Raw genomic sequence first — 19,447 nt, forward strand, 5'->3', positions numbered from 1 at the left:
TTACAAAAAAACAAAAAAAAAAAAAAGAACATCTGTAGAGAACTGCTCAATTACAAGCACTGTGCCTGGAGACGCCATGCAGATATATGGACACCTTACAGTAAAATGAGATACGCAGGAAACACAAGGAAGACAACGAGAAAGGAAAGGAAGACAAAGACCTCAAATATGGAAGAAAACATACTTCAAAGAACAAGAAAGTTCATCACAACGATGTCATTGTAGCAGATACCTTAATAAGGACGTGAAATCAAGAGCTCAAAGATAACATAATGAACACTAAAAAGAGAGGGAGTGATTGTAGCTTGTTAAAAAAAAAACAGGGCAATAACATAATCACAGAAATACATTTTAAAAGGCAAAGCATAAAATAGATTTCACTAAAAATTGGTGCGCGCACACACACACACAACAGGGAATGAGGGACATGGAAGTCAAATGGTGACAGCTACCATTGGTCAAATGTGGAATGATTTTCAAATATTTATGTCACTCTCACATTTCAAACTTATTTCAATTATTAATGGTAAATTTGTTTCAGTTTTATAATAAAAAGATTGATTTACCCCACTCATAGGCCTCCAGGGTTTCTGTGGGCTCCAGTTGACTCCAAGCCACCAGTGTTCCCATTTCTTTGCCCAAAGATTCCCCCAACCAACAGCCCCCACTACACATCCACAGTGGTCCAGAAGTGCTGGGATTAGCACCTGCCCCCAGCAGCCTTCAATCCGGCTGCCTTGGGCTTCAGGTAGGATCATTCTAAAATCTGTGTTCTGTACCATTCCCCAGAGTTTCTCTGTGAGATGAACTCTGGTTATTTACTTCCAACCTCATGGCTGCACCATCCTGCTGTTGTAGCCTCCTCACCTTGGGATCTTTGTTTTAGAACCTGCCTTTTGGAAAAACGCAAACAAACATATGCCTATACGCTAATACCATAATAATAATAAAAAAAAAAACAGAAATTTCAGTCTGTCAAAACAACATGGGGGGAAGGAATATGATTATTTTACACTTTTTATTCACGTTATGGTTCCAAAGTTTTGAACTATAAAGAAAATATTCCTTAAAAGTGAAGCAAAAGATACAAAGTAAGACATCAGAGTAGATATTGTCAGTGTAAAATAATAACCAGGATCTATAACTAAGCAATACCAAGCAGCCAGCACATTCTGACTGTTAAAACCATTTTCTCTGCTCAAGGTAAATTTTGTAGGACAAGTCTGGAGGTCAGGGTCTTCCACTGTTGTCCTGTTCCTATTTTTCTCTCTTTCTCTATCAGTTGTTTTGATCCTGGTACTCTCTTGGAATTATAGTGTCGTATCATTGTTCTGTCAAATCTATTCTGTGCTTAGAACATTCTGTCTACAGAGTCCATCTTTCAAAAACCATAAGCAACGGATATGAAATCAAAGTATGAGAGTAGTAGAAAGTTACCATTTTTTTGAAAGTTACCATTTATTCTAGTTCAATAACTTTATAAATTATATCCAGAAACAAAATGGGATTTGTTTAAGGTCAAGGAGACAGTGAAAAATGGGAAAGTTGTCAGAATCAAAATGGAGTCACTTGTGTTACAAACCTGGACAAATGGAGCCAGAGAAGGCCGCGCACGGGAGCTGAGAGAACTAACACAAGAGACTCTGCACAAATCATAACCTTGTGTAAAGACCATTATAACCTGACATTTTAAAAAGTGCTTCTGCAAAGACATTTGCCCAGAAACTGCCTATCTTACCTCAAACTGGTGCTACCCTTGTTACTGATCCTTATAGCTAAGGATATCTCAAAACAATGATGTCATCCTTCTCGTTTTTCCCTTTAAAACTGTTTGTCTTTCTTCACCTCCCTGAATATACACATGGCTTGCTATGGCCCTTGTCATCCTCCTGCAATGCTCATTCCTGGATAAATATTTTCTTCTGGAGAGCCTCTGTCTGTCTGTTATTTAGGTTGAAAAAAGCAACCAGGAATAGAACTAAACCAGATCTCCCTCATTCTACCTCAATTATTTCCAGAATAACCTCTTTTTCCAGATCTCATTCCATCAGATTTCCCTACCCAGATGGCTATGAGATAGTAATGGGAGGTTGATAGCAAACAGGCAAGGGGACAGGATAGGTGACAATGAAAGACAAAAGGTAACAACAACAATGGTTTCGCTATGATTCACAGATTTCTACTAAAGGGAAATGGGTGGGTCTGATGGCCAGATGGGAGTGTTTGTGCAATGAGTGTCAAGTCTGAACAGGGCTGACCCAGCCTCAGCCATTCGGGTCTGGCCAGTTTCTCTTCTAGGTTATGGTTTAGCTGCCCATAGTCCTTACCACAACTCCTCTTCCTCTTTTGTCCCAGAAGGTCACGGCTCTACAATTAAGAAGAAAAATAGAGCACTAAAACTTTCAGTCTCTTTGAAATAAGAGACTCTGTCGTAATCCTAATGTCATTAGGATTCTTAATGTCAGGCTGGACTCTTCAGAAATAATTGCCAGCAAACTTAGGATGGGAAAAAAACCCACAGTATTTATGAAGAACAAAGAAAAACTAAAAGGTAAAATATTTCCAATGAATGAACTACTGTCTGTTTTCAGAGAGTGTACTTACATCTTATTTAAAGAGAAATACAAAAAAATCATTACTTATTCTATGATATTTAAGGTCAAATTAAGTCCCAAGCATTCACATATGTGAGGGTACCAACTGTGACCTATTATGGCCTTGTATATGTAGTATTTTGCTGCCAATCACAATCTCCCAAAACTAAATTTTAAAATAAGAATTCTCATGTAATAAAATCTCCTCACAGAGAGTCGAATTTGTACCACGTACATAATGCAGTGCTTGTCAACATGGGCAATTTAGAGGTGAGTAAAACGTTCTTTCTGTAAACAAGGAGTTTATGCCTTATTTGGTAAAGAATATAGCAGCATAACAAAAAGATCAAGATAAATAAATGGTTACAGGGGCGATGAGGGGAGAAATGAATAGGAGGAACACAGGGGATTTTCCAAGTGGTGGAAGTACTCTGCAGGACCCACATGGCATTATACACTGCACGAACCCACAGAGTGACCACCTCGAGAGTGAGCCCTCCTGTAAGCTATGGACCTCGGGTGATTATGATGTACCAGTGTAAGTCTTTAGTGGTAACAAATTTGGTGGGGGATGCTGATAATGAGGGAGGTTTTCTATGTCTGGGGGCAGGGGGCATAAGTGAAATCTGTACCTTCTCAATTTTACTGTGAACCTAAAACTGTTTAAAAATAAAGTCTTTAAAAAAGAAAGGGCTATGAAAATACACTGATTTGCTTGAGATGGAAGGTATGTCTGTAAAAGCATTCTGTATATGCTTTCCATTTTTTGAACTTTATACTATATAAGTTTCTTAATAAAAATAAAATAAAAATTTTAAATGTTATCTGAGAGATTAGCTTTATTAATAACCTCCGACCTTCATGCTGGAGTGAGCCACATGCACTGCACACAATACGCTGTTTCCATCCCGATTTTTTTTTTTAGCTTGTTTGAATATTTTGTTTTAAATTCCAGTCTTCACTGACCTATGTTGCCAGAATTAAGGGAAGAATTGCAAAATGCATCCTCGGTGCCCCATATTGAAGGAAGAGGACCCCTTTGAGGTCTCCACGCTGTTGGCTGTATCCCATATGAGACTTTCCTGGGAGGATAGTGAGTGACTCAAGTCCAGAATTGTCAAATCCATCTTCCCACCCTCCAGGGGAATTTTCCTCCCTTTATTCATCTTGAAAAAGCTGAGTTTGCTTTTAATGAAGCAACTACAGATATTTCTTTTCTTTCTTTTTTTGAAAGTTTTTGGCCAGGGCTGGGTTTGAACCTGCCATCTGCGGTATATGGGGCCCGCGCCCTACCCCTTTGAGCACCACAAGCGCCCAGATATTTCTATGTTTAGAACTATCTAGTGTGAGTACAGAGAAGAAATGATTACTTCTCGGGCAGCACCTGTGGCTCAAAGGGATAGGGCGCTGGTCCCATATGCCGGAGGTGGTGGGTTCAAACCCAGCCCCGGCCAAAAAGGAAAAAAAAAAAAAAAGAAAGAAATGAGTACTTCTCTTGGGAGAGTAGAGAGAGGAATTCAATATTTGAGATCAAGTCTGAAGAATTTCCACTGTGAGAATGTGGGCAAGACCCTCCGGGCCGAGCCAACAGTGCTGGCTAAGGCACAGGGATGTGAAAAAGACCAGCAGAGGAATACCTCAAATGCCACTAAAGCTGCCTCTGATGTTTTTAATCTGGATAAATACGCATTTTTGTTTGGGACATTGTGAGTTGGGGAGATTTTGGTGGTGTGGGGTCAGCACACATATCTCCTCCGACCTCTGCATTTAGTAATGGTAAGCGTGAAGTATCAAGGAACTTGTGCAAAAAGAAATAGCTGGTAACTGGCCTAGCCATGGTTCAGACTAAGGCTTTTATCAACCCAAACTTAATGATCTCAGAAGCAACTTGAAATTATTTCAGAGACCACTGAAACCTCATGCAGTTTCAGTTCCCGATTGTAGCCCTTTTTATGATCGCTAATAAAGGATATGGTAGAAAAGCACAAAACAGAAGCAGCTGTCTCTTTGGTTTTAGTTTCTAGTTCCTACCAAAAATAAATTAAAAACTTTGGAACAGAGAGACCTAAATAAAACAAGCTTTTACAGTTTTCTGGGAACATTAATTATCCAGGGTATATTTTCCCAATTCTCACAGCTAATTAAAAGTTTGAATAATACTCGGCACTTTATTTACAGCAGGCATTTATATTCTTCATCCAACTGGCTTTACAGTATCATAGAAACTCCCAAGGCAGTCAGCATAACCGAGTCTTCACAAATTTTAAATGCAAGAATCTTAAAAACATAAAGAAAAACTTTTTGGTGGATAGTCATTAAGGAAAAAAATTGATATCTTAATAAGTTGTTTGATTAACTGTGGTGCTCTTTCTGAGGAGAGCTTTTCGGAGATAGTAATATTTTAAAATTTCATGTAGGATTTAACATTTTGCCATCTTTTTTCCGCATTTCTTGTCCCCATATTGGCCCCTAATCATGTGTGACATGAGACAGACCTATACTAAAAGAAGACCTGCATAGCTTTGGTCACGGAATAGCTGCTCTTGTAAGGGCTTTGCATGTATTAAATAATTTGCTACAACAGCCCTGTGAGGTAGGTACTTTTACTATCCTTATATTACAAATAGAAAAACAGAGGCATAATTAAGTTGGCCAAGAGTCACTGCCAGTAGGTAGAGGAGTAAGATTCAACCAGGCAGTTTTCTCAACACTGCTCTTTAACCACTACATAGACACAAAAGTTTTATAAAATCAAGGCTATTAATAAACCAGTTTATATATTAATGGCGGTTAAATCTGATTTTACAATATACAAATTATCACTGTTCCTGATGAATTTTAATTTGTAAACATATCTGAAGTCATACCTTGGAGGAACTCAAAAGTGATTTATCTGATGACCATTAAACAAAGTATGCAAATACTCTAGAAGCAGTTTGGAACGCGTCATTGATGCATAATTTATTTAAAGCTGGTAAAGTGGGTGATAAAAATTGTTTCTAATTTTTTTCTAGAAAATACTTAGAATATTTGCCCTATAATGTAATACATAAGCATTATTATATCATGAACATCTCTCAACCTTGAACTCAAACCACCTTTTTGTCATACTTGCTTATCTTTATTTTTACAGCACATACACAGTTATCCATGATTGATATAATGCTGTTTATGGTCAGGAACACAACCCTTCAATTTCAGCATTGTGTCAAGGCAAAGTACAGTTCCATCTAGTCTAAATTCTGGTTTCCAGCCTTCGTTCCACTGCGTTGGCAGAGTGAAGAGAAGAAGCGAAAAATAAGGTTGAACATGGTGGCGCATGCCTGCGGCACTCTGTGAGGCTGAGGCAGAAGGATCATTTCAGCTCAGGAGTTGGAGACCAGCCAGAGAAAGAGCTGAAAATAGAAAAATTAGTTGGGTATTGTGGCAGGCACCTGTATCCCAGCTACTCAGAGGCTAAGGCAGGAGAATAGCTTGTACTCAGAAGTCTGAGGTTGCTGTGAGCTAGGCTGATGTGATGGCACTCTAGCCTGGGGGGTGGGGGGAAGTAAAATATCAATCATCCAATCCTCAGACTAAAATATTAAAGGAAGAAGAATTGTAATTTCTCCATAGTCTAAATGAAAAGTAACCAGTTGTATGTTTAACATTGTGTTGACAGCATACTGGGATTCAAGGAGAGCTTGTTCACTTTTCCTTTGGATGTTAGGGATTGAATAGATGCTGTCCGCATTAGCTAAGGACTTGTGGTGGAGGCTGTGTCTTTTGAAACACAGCTGCCAAGACAATTACTCACTTTCACTTTATCGTAGCTAATCTGTGACTGGTCTGTTCACAGAACTGCAATCACTAAAGAAAACCACCTTTTCTTAAGTATTAGTTGCTAGTGCAAAAAGTCTCACCTTTTTGTGAGTATTGACAGTTGGCTGTTAATTGCTAAAGCTAATTACTAGCTGATCTCAATGCCACCAAGGTATCTTTTTAAAATTAATTCTCTACCATTTGCTGTCAAGATAAGCCTTCATTTTCTGGGTAATATAAACTGCCACTGAGATTTGGGCGGTCTGAAGTTCAATCCTGATTCTACTGTGGGCTGTTCAGCTGGGCTGTCTCCTGTTTTTGGCACCTGCTTCCTTTCCTTTGAATTCAACATACCTCACAGGAGGATCATGAATTGACTCATTATAAATTCTCTAACTGAATAAGTTCCAAGGCTTTTTTTTTTTAACTAATAGAAGAGCTCGGTAAGTGTGTAAATGACAAGCACTTAAACATTTAAAACACTAAATCACTGCACAAAAACAGGATTTATAAATTCAGTAATACAGAGTGAGAGTCTGTTCGAAAAATGTTGTTACATTTAGGAATTTACTGTGCAAAACCTCAAAATTCTGAGTTAGCACCAATCTTTCTATCTTCCACTATTTTGTTCTCTGAAATCCTGTTTGTCAAAAGTACCTTGTCATAGTTTGTGGCAAAGACTAACATATGTCCGAAAAGATAGACTCTTTGCTTCTTCCTGTCTCCACTCAGGAAATTGGACACGTGCACAGAACTTGGTTCTGTTTTATCTTTTCCATAGATTCCGGTTCTGTCCTTCTCCACCAGTTACACTGGAGGAATCTGAAAAGTTGAACATAAAGATTCCTGTGAAAGAGAGTCACTCTGGGGAATATACTTGGGTATTGAGGTGAAGGGAGCCCCAAGATATTCTGTGATATTTGAAAGCAATGGATTAATAGTTTACAGCCCCTCTACCAATAGACAGTTTAGAGTAAAACTTAAGAGACTCTTACATGAATTTCTGGTAACTCTTTATACCCAATACCAGGGTTATTTCCCTACCATCATAAACATGGAAAATCATGAAACAATCCTAAGATTATATAGAGAGTTTTCTAGTAGCAGCCAATTTGGGAAATGATGTTAAAAACAACAAGGCTATTTTAAAACGCGCAGGATCCCAAATCTGTAAGAAGTAAATAAGACTGCATCAGTCTTGGCCCCCAACACTTAGCTTTAAAACTTCACTTTTTATATCCGCCTCTAGAATTTGGCACATTTTTGGACTCCACTCCTGTCATTTCCACTGACAGCGATGATTCCTTTATTCTCTCTCTCTCCAAACCTCAAAGCCCAGCAGTTGACTTCCATGAAAATAGGACATAATTGGCAAAAATCTCCCTCTTGCTTCACAAACATCTTCAGATAAGTGTATTATAAGAAACTTGAATTTGACATGTTTAAAATTGAGTTTACTTTCGTGCTTTCCAAAAAAGCCACATCTTTTCCCGACTTCTGTATTTCTGACCACACCATCACCATTCTTCCTGTTACTCAAACTTCTTTTCTCCTTTTTCCTCATAATGCCACCTCATAAAGATTCTACCTCAGATTCCTCACATCCTTTTTAGCTTTTCTACACCAAGAAGCCTCAAAGCCAATTTGTCTCATCACCAGTAACCAATTCTTACCATTTCAATCAGTTCTACGAACTACTTTGCAAATAATTATTTTAACTAACGGGTCCAATAATACCACTTTCTTGACAAAAAAAAAAAAGTCTTCATTGTGTCTCATTCCCTATCAAACGAACATAAATTCCCTCTCTGGGCATTCACCATTGTCTAAAAGATATCTGGTATTTACTCACTTGTTCTGCACATTGATGAGGAATTTAATACATCATCATCAAGATCAACGTCTCTTCTCTGACCTGTGCTTTCTTGCTGCCTTTTTCTTTCTCACTAAGAATGACCATGATTCCTTCTGTCCAGAACAGCATGCTCCAATAGAACTTCCAGTGAGGAGGGAGGTGCTCTCCATTTCTGAGTTGACCAATATGGTAGCCAGAAGCAACGTAGGATTATCGAACTATTTCCATGTAATGAATCCAATTGAGGGTTTTACTTCAGAATTTTATTTGATTTTAACTAATTTAAATCGACACATGGCTCATAGCTACTGGACAGCACAGCTCTAGATCCTGTTTTCATCCCTCAGAATTGAGGGAATTCTCCATCCTGTGGTGCCCCAGGTCAACCACGTATACTTTGATGCCTCTACTGATTTCCCTGGTTGGAATAATTTTCTATTGACCATCACAGCTATTTAACTATATCTTTTCACATCTTTTGTTACTCAAAAAGATAATGTGAGAAAAACTAGCAATTAAAAGCCTGGATTCTGGATACACGCTGCTATGATCTAGCTGTGTAACGTTGGGAAATTTTTACAATTACGCTAAGCATCAGTTTCGTCATTTAACAGTTGCTACCTCAGAAAGTTGTGAGAATTAAATAAGATAAAAACAAATCTCCAAAACAATAGATGATAGCGTGAATAAGGAGAGAAAGGAACTTTTATACACTGTTGATAGGGATGCAAACTAGTACAACCTCCATGCAAAGCCATATGGAGATTCCTCAAAGAACTAAAAGCAGACCTGTCATTTGATCTGGCAATCTCACTGCTGAGCAGTTCCTAAAAAGAAAAAAGGTAATTTTATTGAAATTAATGTACTGGAATGTTTATTGCAGCACAATTCACAATTACAAAGACATGGAACCAACCCAAGTGCCCATCAATTCATGAGTAGATTAACAAAATGTGGTATATGTATGTTTATACCATGGAGCACTACTGAGCTGTAAAAAAAGGGTGAATTAATATTCCTTTTGTAACAATCTGGATGGAATTGGAGACCTTTTTCTAAGTGAAGTTTCACAAGAATGGAAAAACAAACACCTCATGTACTCACTATTAATTTGGAACTAATTGATCAACATCCATGTGCACATTTGGTAGTAAAACTCAACGGAAAGTAAGCAGTGAGAGGGGATAAGGGGTGAGGGAAAAACTCACATCTAATGGGTACAATGAACACTGTCCGGGTGATAGGCACACTTATAACTTGGACCCAAACTGTACAAAAGCAATTCATGTAACTAAAACATGTGTCCTCCTCTAATATTCTAAAGTTAAAAGAAAAATGACCTGTGTAGCTTGGTTTATTATAAATACTTGTGTCTACATCACTAATTTATGGATTCAGTATCTCACTCATCAGTCAGGATGCCAAGATAAATAAGGCCCGGTTCCTGCTGTCCTTGAACTCATGGACTAATGTGGAGAGGTATTTCCTCTCTCATGTGTCCTTCTGAATTTTGAGGAATGGAAATTGTTTTCTTTTACTTTATGGTCTGTTAAGAGCCAACCACATTGGATACATAAGATATAAATATTTGTTGAGTGAATGTTAATCCCCCACTTTTTAAAAACATAGGTAGGAGTTTGTTTGTACCTCTCCAGTGGCATCTATTTCACGCTATCATCTAGTATAATTACTTGTGTGCACCTTTTATCCATCCCGTCCCTACCTCCCAAACACTAATCAGTATACATTTTCCCAAACACTAATCAGTCTACATTTGAGGGCAGTGTTCATCTTAGTGCTTTTGAAGTTAACTTCATACATTCATTGAATTCCTCAGAAATTGAGTAAATTCTATTCCTCCTTTTCCTTTTCTATTATCTAAATAGAATTTAAAGCTCAATTAAAGTATTAAGTGAATGCAGAAATTTCCATTATTCTCTGAACATGCATTCTGTGTAAGGTTTAACAGGGTATTGACTTTACCTGTCCTTCTCCCGCTTTCTTGAATATCACCAGGATGGTGTAGTGTAAATCAAATAAATACCTAGTTTAAGAAAAAATTATGTTCTGAACAATTCTAACGCATGGCATATTCTTTTAAATCCCTGTGGATGACAATGCTATCACATTATATCACTTTTGTCTCCCTAAGAATTAACAATAAGGTAAATTTTCTAAATCTGTCTAGTATATACCTTTTATACAACTTGTTGAAAACCATTGGTGAAATGGAGTGATTGCCTAGTCTTACTCCTTTTTCTCACTTTCTAAATCTTACTTTATGATGTCTGTTATTTTAATACATATATCTCATCTTCACTATCCATATTTAGGGTATTGTTATCACTCTTTCAAACACCAACCAAAGCAAAGACTTTTCCCTAATTTGTGATTTAGTGGTATCCCTAATTTTCCATTTCAGAACCATAAATAGTGAAATACAACAACCACTGAACAGTTTCTAAGTGACAAAAATCTTTTGACATATGAAGGGGAAATGATATTAATTAAAAAGTAAAAACTATGCTTATGAAAGTGGAAATCAAAAGTCACGACTCCTATACTTAAATCCAAGAAAAGAGAAATATTGAAAGAGAATTTATAATTTGAAAAATAAAAAAATTTTAAAGTATGACTATGAATTTGATTGAAGTTATGAATAAAGTGTGACTGAGTCCAATTTCTGTTCTAATGCTTCACATTAATAAGAAGCACATAAAAAATACATCTAAGCACCAACACAAATTTTAGCTTGAGGTTTAGACACTATTTAAATTATTAAAATTATTTACCATCATTAAGTAAGTTTTAAACTGAGCAGAGTTTAACACATATTATGTTGGTGTTTTATAAAATTCAACTAATGCCACATTGACTGAGGCCTTGAATTTCACACGTATTCTTTAGAGAAGATAATTGCCAAGAATGCCCTGCCAGTCGATGAAGTGGACTTCTGAAAGCAAGTTAAAATGCAAGGCCTTTTTTGTTATATTTGCTGAAATTCACTGAAAATCACATGGAAACATATTTTATGTTGTGTTAAACATTGTGAAGCTTATATTTCAACAGAGAGGGTGGGTTCTGTATTGTCAACTAAGTGACCATCTAGATTCTGTTAGATAGTTAATGAGATAAAGAAAACAGAGGTGAAAAACCAAAGAAATTGTTAAGAAGATTTCTAGGCCCATCAGCAGTTCAAGGACTAAAAAGCCTTTAATGAAATCCTTCAAAAGCAGGAAGGAGGTAGGAGGTACTACGCTAAAAGGTCTCTATTTTGATCAGGCCGCTCTGTCTACATGGGCCTCTATTTCATCTGTACAGGGAGGGGACTGGAGTAGATAAGCGATTTCCACATTGAACTCCTATAAACCTCTTAGGTAATTTTCAATTTATTTAGAAAAATGGGTTTTTAAAAAGTACATTGAAATAAATGGTTGTCCCTAAGTCAAAAGCAGCAGAGATTTCAAAGAAAACAAATCTTCATTATCTTTGGTAACCATTAGTTCTTGAGGTCATTCCTTCCATGTTCAAGTTTCCAAAACAGGACATCCATTAACATCATTCATCAGCAAACCAATTTAACAAAATAGATAAGATTCTATCTAGGAATGTGAAAACTGATTTGAACAGATTAAAAAAAAAATTTTGAGTTAGATATATTTGGTGAGATTCCACCCATTTCCTCTGTCACTTGCTTCCCTCCTAACTGCCAATGGAATATTTTAAGATATCCTTTGTATGTTTCTTGTTTCCCATGCCAAAGAAGCAATTCGTCTTTCAACATTTCCTAACTGAAAATATTCCGTTTAAAACATTTTTATTCCAAAACAAAAATGATAAGTAGTTGATAAACATAAAGTTCTGTTGATTTTCAATCTGATCACCCAATGACACTTTTTTGTTAAATTTTTGCTATTACACAACTAAGGGCTTAAGGGTTACAGAGGTTGTAAAAGAATAAACTGTTTCTCTTTGCCCAGCAGTCAAATCCCTCGAAGCCCATGAACAAAATTTGTCTGTGATTTAAGTATTCTTCGGTTAATTTCCATTCCTCTTCTTCTAAGTTTTACGCTGTCCATTATCATGTTTTCATTAACAGTGTTCATCCTGGCTCTGTTCTTTCCATATATGTTTTGTGAGACTTAAAGCAGAGCTGGACGATACTTTATAGTAGGGCCCACCTACATTGCCTTACTCTCAATTTATGCTGAAACTTTTCTCGGAAAGACCTTCTTGTCACCCTGATTCCATCCACAAGAAGGGTATAAATCGGGGTCAAACTCTACGTTCTTCACTCTGGGTTTAAGTCCAGGCTGTGCTGCTTACAATTGAGCAAGTTATTTAATCAATCTGTGCCTTGGTTTTCTCATTTTAAAAAGAGTAATTATAATAGTACCTGCCCTAATATTGCAATGAACATTAATAAATAAATCTGTGACCATAGTCTTTTATAGATAAGTACGATAACTATTAGTTTTTAAATTATTTTTACTATTTCTACACATAGACGTGGGCAAGTTGCTTTAACTGTCAGAATTCCCAGTTTCTGGAGGACTTCACCTTGACTGGAAACTAATACTTAACTAAGAATCAACTAGAAGCAAAGGCCTTCCATTAGGTACTCACCTCAGATAATGCAATATATACATCTCACAGCAATCCTGTAAAATAGGTCTTATAAATTCTATCTAACAGAGAAATCTGAGTTAGTAAATACAAGTTAATTTTCTCAGGAGTAAACAGGTGGTTAGTGATAATTAGGATTTAAATTCAAGTTCTTTTTCGGCTCTTTATATTTACTTCCTTACCCTCTGGCGTTTCTATAATTTGTACCATAGTTTGCTTGCATACATTGCCAATGTTTCTATCTGAAACAGTCCATCTCTTCACTAGATTGAATATCTTATCTATTAGAATCAGAGTTTCTGCCTCAGATTTTAAGTTGTAGGAATCCCGTTTATTAAGCACACTCTATATCTTGTGCAGCCCAATTCAACCAGAGATAGAACTCAGCCTTTGGAATGGACACAAAAGACTAGAGCCTTTATTTCAGAATAATCCTATTTAGGTTCAAGCAAGCCATCAAACTTAGATCAGTTTATAGCCATAAAAGTTAATTCTACCTACATAGATATAATCACTATGTGGGAAGGGAAGGAGTGAGATCCTCTCAGAAGTATGAGAAGTCCCGAGGTGAAGATGAACTTTGCTTAGTGTAATGTTTTGAATGTCAATGTGAAAGAACAAACGACTGGAGAGGAGAGAAATGCACATATATACTTTAAATTGGCCCTGTATTGAGCTGAGAAATTAAATGGGAAGAAACAAAGGTGTACACTGTAATATTTCTAAGTAGTCAAATAGATAATGTGTTAAACAGAACACAGATTTTTTCGGAAGATAATTACAATTGCATAAAGATTTTGTGACCTAAGAATTCAGTTATAGTCTCTTTATATCTCCTTCCAGATGTACAGAATTGAGTGGAAAATAACAGTGGAACCAATTTAAACTTGTAATCAGGGAGAATGCAAGCAATGTTAAGTTAGCCATTACAGAAAACAGGAATAATGGTTGCACTCTCCTTCCTAGAGATTTTAAGGCTGTGAGGGAGGCATGGGTTTGCCCAGGGACGCTGGTCAAGGCAGGATGGCTCAGCAGTTTTGCATACCGGAAAGAGCATAGAGACAACTGCCTTTGTGATTGGACACCTGCATGTCTCTCATGCTGCTCTGTCTTACACTTCTCTGTCCAAGAATTTCGAATGTACGTGGTTCCTGGAGCAGAGGTGCTGTTTCATACCTCTGTGCTTGGCTTACATTGTTCTTAGCTTCAGGGTCTCTAAGAGCAGAAGGTAAAGAAATCCCAGGAGTACAAGATGCTTGCAAGAATGTCATCCCTTGGGTGGCTTCCAGAAAGCATTTAGTAAAGATAAAAGGAAACCTCGGGCCTTCACATACTCCTGAGAGGATCTCACTCCTTCCCTTCCAACAAGACCAGTCTCATTCTGTATTTGTCTCTGTTTGTGTCTATAAACATAAATCCTGGATTTCTGGATAACCCTTCATCTCTAGACTCTAAAATCAATGAGATTCAGTGGAAAATGAGCCAACATTCTTTCCGCCAACTTCCCCCATGGCCTTTCTTTATTTTTCCCATGGTATTTACTGTTACCTGATGAAAACCATAATTTATTTTTTGTCCATAAAGACAGGATTATTGTCTACTGGCTGACATGTGGTACCTATTGTGGATGTTTACTTGAAGGATGAAGATCAGAATTTCTCCTTTAGTCCTTCCTTTTCTTCCCATTAGCTAACTCCTGTTCATTCTTCTGTCTTCAATTCTAGGGTCATTCCCTCCAGAAGCCTTCCCCTGACACTTTCAGGATAGGGGTTTATACATCAGCTTCTTGTGAACATCTGTTAACATGAGTCATTTTGTGGGGTCTAGACAGTATTATCTCCAAAGATCATAGGCCAGAATTTCTGTACTTGGTATAGAGATGAATTGATCTATCTCCTTATCTATCAACCTATCACCTATCTTTATAAAACAATATACCTACATTTATATATGAACCAAATTCTTCATTTCTTTCCCCTTTTTACGAGCTATGTATTTGTTACACTGTCCATTGAGGAGACTTTCCTTCAGAATAATTTGCCTCTCTGTCTGCATGTGAAGTTCAATGGTTTACTGCAGCATATTTCATACAAAGGTACAGCCAGATTTCAGACACAACTTTGGTGTTCCAGAAATTCCTCGGCCTTTTAATTGCCACTTGGTTACAGGCCTTTACATAGGTTATTTAACCTTCTATGTATTTGATTACTTAGAATGAACTTTGAGGTCCAGAATCTCTCACTGGGTAACTTTAATTCCATTCTGGGTTGGTATCTATGAATGAGAGACCAGTGCACTGTGTGAGAGGAGAAAAGTTATAGAAGATCATTTCCACTCAAAAAATATAACACGACAATAAAAAAAATCAAGAACCAGCCCTGATTAATAATTGCAGGATGATCTTAAAATGGAAATACAGTCTGAAAAGAGTAAAAGCAACAAAGACAGCTGAAAAGCAAGAACAAGGACTGGAAAACATTGCAACATGCATTTTGTGTCCTAAAATGTAGGTACTATGAAATACACACACGCTCCCTCTAGGAAGGGTCCATACCACTCCACACTCTCCTCCACCCAATCTTTAATATACGTGATACTACAGAGTTTCGCATTGCTTCTTAACTCTGTGTGAATACAATTTAAATATTTATTGCCAACTATCACTCATTTTTGAAGATGTTAATGTGATCTTTGGAGCTTCCTTCCAGTTGTATAATTTTGAGACATTTTGTTCATCTGTCTGTTAGGTAATCATCAAAGCAATGGATTAAAAAATCTAAATCTCATCAATGGTTTTCTTGCTATAAACAGGTCACCCGAGTGAGTCATCAGCAGGTCTTGGCATACTCAAATTGAGTAAATTTGATGAGAATTTAATAAAAAGATTAATGCAAAGGTGTAAATAATACATAGGAAAACCACAGAGCATAGTGTGGTTTCCCAGGTTAATAAAATGTTGTTACCTATAGGCTTAAAAAAGTAATGAGAGAAAGCAGTGAGTGAAACCCAGAAAGAGAGAGTTGTGTGGAGACAGCTGCTTTGACAGGAACTGTGACCTTGGTTAGAGGGACCAGTCAGTCCAAGGAGACTGCTCAAGAATAAAGTCAGGGGAATTGATGCCCTACATTTATTGATGCCCAGCTCCTGCTAAGATCTTTATTTGCCAAGCTAACAGGAAGCCAGAAAAAAAAAAAAAGAAGAAGAAGCAGCCCATTGATAGAGTCGGCATGGGTCAGCCTCTCCAGGGCACAACACAGGGTGGAGAAGACTAGAGACTAATACTGATGAGACACATCCCAGGTATATGGCATGCAAAGTACAGGTGTTATGACCCAATTATAACCTAAGAATATGGGGAGAGGGAGGGGAGGGGGCGGGGGGGATGGGTGGAGGAGGGTGATTGGTGGGACCACACCTACAGGGAATCTTACAAGGGTACATGTGAAAATTACTAAATGTAGAATATAAATGTCTTAACACAGTAACTAAGAAAATGCCAGGAAGGCCATGTTAACCAGTGTGATGAAAATATGTCAAATGGTCTATAAAACCAGTGTATGGTGCCCCATGATCGCATTAATATACACAGCTATGATTTAATAAAAAAAAAAGTAAAAGTGTTATGTCTGTGCCGGGGTCTTCTAACGACAAGTGACATTATCTGGGAATTGTGTCAATGTAGCACATGCCAACTATACAGGTGAACTAGGCAGTGTTTGACAAATTGAGAGTCTTCATGTCAGCATGAAGAGAGAAGAAATATATTGCTTTTGTAGATTTAGAAATCCAGAATCTTTGATTTCCAAGGAATCTCGGAGGGCATCCAAGCCCTTTCCAAGTCAGATGACCTACCTAGTCCATTTTTTCTACTTCTTGCAGCAGTTGTAATCTGCTCTCTGACTCGGTGGCTAACCCATTGGCGTGTGAGAATAATTCAAACATAAGGATTCTACATTTGGCTTTTTTTAATGCTACTCATGTTGATACTAGTGAATACCTAAAAGCTACGTGAAGTTTATACATCTTTGAAAAGTAAAATAACATGTTAAGACACTGATGCCTCATAAAGATTATTTCCTAGAACAATCCATTTTTTTTAAATTTAAACATTCAACATGGGTGGCATTCATGCAGTCCCTTTCAGGAAAAAATGATTCTTTTGTTAAAAGAATTCATGGAATAAATCACATGTTCTGTAAAATATGTTTACAAATTTTAAACAAGTAATAAAATCTCATTCAGTATTTAAAAGTGTGACATGTTCTGGCTAGGTGCAGCGTCTCATGCCTAGAATCCTTGTGCTCTGTATGACCAAGGCAGGTGGACGCCTGAGCTCAGGAGTTCCAGACCAGCCCGAACAAGAGCAAGACTCTGTTTCTACTAAAAGTAGGAAAAAAAAATAATAAAACTAGCCGGTCATGGTGGCAGGTGCCTGTAGTCCCAGCTGCTTGGGAGGCTGAGGCAAGAGGATCACTTGAGTCCAAGAGTTTGAGGTTGCTGTGAGCCATGATGATGCCATGGCACTCTACTCAGGGTGACAGAGACTGTGTGTCAAAAATAAAAAGTGTAATATTTTCTTCTACACAAATTATACATGTTCATTGTGGGAAATGTGAATAATACAAATTATAACGTGGAAAATAGCAATTATTTATAATCTCTAATGTAATTTTGTTAATGTGAACATTATATTTCTCTTTTTCTGTTATTTTATATTATTTTTTGAGACAGAGTCTCACTCTGTTGCCCAGGCTAGAATGCCATGGCATCAGCCTAGTTCAGAGCAATTCAACCTTCTAGGCTCAAGTGATCCTCCTACCTCAGGCCCCCAAGTTGCTGGGACTATAGACACCTTGCCACACAGCACCTGGCTAATTTTTCTAATTTTAGTAGAGATGGGATCTCAGGGTCTCACTCTGCCTCAGGCTGGTCTCAAACTCCTGGGCTCAAGCTATCCTCCTGCCTCAGTCTCCCAGAGTGCTAGGATTACAGGCATGAGCCACCATGAGTGCGTGGATTCATGAGTATATTAACAAAATCTGGTGCTTGAGTATCACTCAGCCATAAGAAATGATGAATTTATTCCTTTTGCAAAAATCTAGATAGAGGTAGAGACTATTATCCTAAGGGAAGTATCTAAAGAACAGAAACGCAAACATCACCCGTACTCGCTATTAAATTGAAATTAACCAGCCAGCACACATGTGGCAGAGGGAAGTAAGACTCAGTAGAAATCAAACAGGGGGGTAGGCGGATGAGTAAAAATGTACCTAAAGAGTACAATGAACACTGTTTGGGGGATGGGCATACTTGTAGCCATGACTCAAGCACAGCAAAAACAATGTGTGTAACCAAAAACATTTGTACCCTTTTAATGTTTTGAAAGGAAAAAGAAAAAGAAAGAAAAAAATCACCACCTAGGGTTTTGTGTTCAAATCCTAAAGAAAAATGGAGATTTATTACCATCAACATCAAGAAACACTGGGGTTCTCAGTGAGGTCCTGAAGAGGGAGCATTAAAAGCTGTGGCCTTGACGGTCAGTGGATAAGCAGAGTGGAGGCACCCACTTCCAGTGGCACATCAGGTTTGGGCTAGGACACAGAATACCTCAGGGGCAAACATGAAGGACGGAAGTCTACATGTCCTTTCCCATATTCTTTCTATTGGTAGTGGCCTTCTTAGATACGTATCCAAACCTGGAGTGAGGGCGGTGGGAATAGTCCTCTAATAATAACTAATATTGGGTTTCTCATTTCTAGATAAGAACTCAAAGCTATATTTAGCACGATTTTTTAAAATAATGGTAAGAAAACACATTCTCCTTTTACCCAGTAAGTTACAGCAAATTCGCACAGTGCCACACATAGTGTAGATCTGCATGTAAAGAAGGGATTCAGAGGCTGCTCTGAGAAGGAGCTCTAAGCTTAGCCTGGGCACTTGAGAGTCCTGGGGGAGAGCTTCAACAAAGCATTGTTTCTCATTTCTGCTGTGGCTGCATAGTAGAATTCTCTTGAGAGCTTTTATACTTCTAATGCCCAGCCGTATCCTCAACTAATTAAATCAGAATCTTTGGGCATGGGACCCAAGCATCAGTGTTATTTTTTTTAAAAGTCTCTCCAGCCACAGTGAAGTGAAGACAATAACTATTGACTTAGAAAAATATATTGAACCACATGGCAGTTAAGAATCAGGCTATGAGGCAGCAAGAGGCAGAAATAGGGTGGACATCCCAGGGAGATGAAACTGCGAGTGCAAAGGACAGGGTGTGATATTAAGGAAGGTGTGTTCAAGGGACTACAAATTCAGTCAGTGGACTGCATCCTGCTTCCTGGAGAGGTGGGGGGAAGTGTTGAGAAATGTAGCCCAGTAGAGTATTTGGTACATCCTTGTTACCATGCTAAGAAGCTCGGCTTTTATCTATGAATGTCCATTGAAAGATTGTAAACTGGTTGCCAGGCAGTTACAAAATTGGATTTGCATGTGAAAGGAACATTTTGGCAGCAGTTTGGAGAATGCACTGGAGTGGAAGGCAAACAAGACTGATGGCAGGGAGAACAGTTAGCATTCCTGA

The sequence above is a fragment of the Nycticebus coucang genome, chromosome 8 (genome assembly GCF_027406575.1).
Source record: "Nycticebus coucang isolate mNycCou1 chromosome 8, mNycCou1.pri, whole genome shotgun sequence".
NCBI lineage: Eukaryota > Metazoa > Chordata > Mammalia > Primates > Lorisidae > Nycticebus > Nycticebus coucang.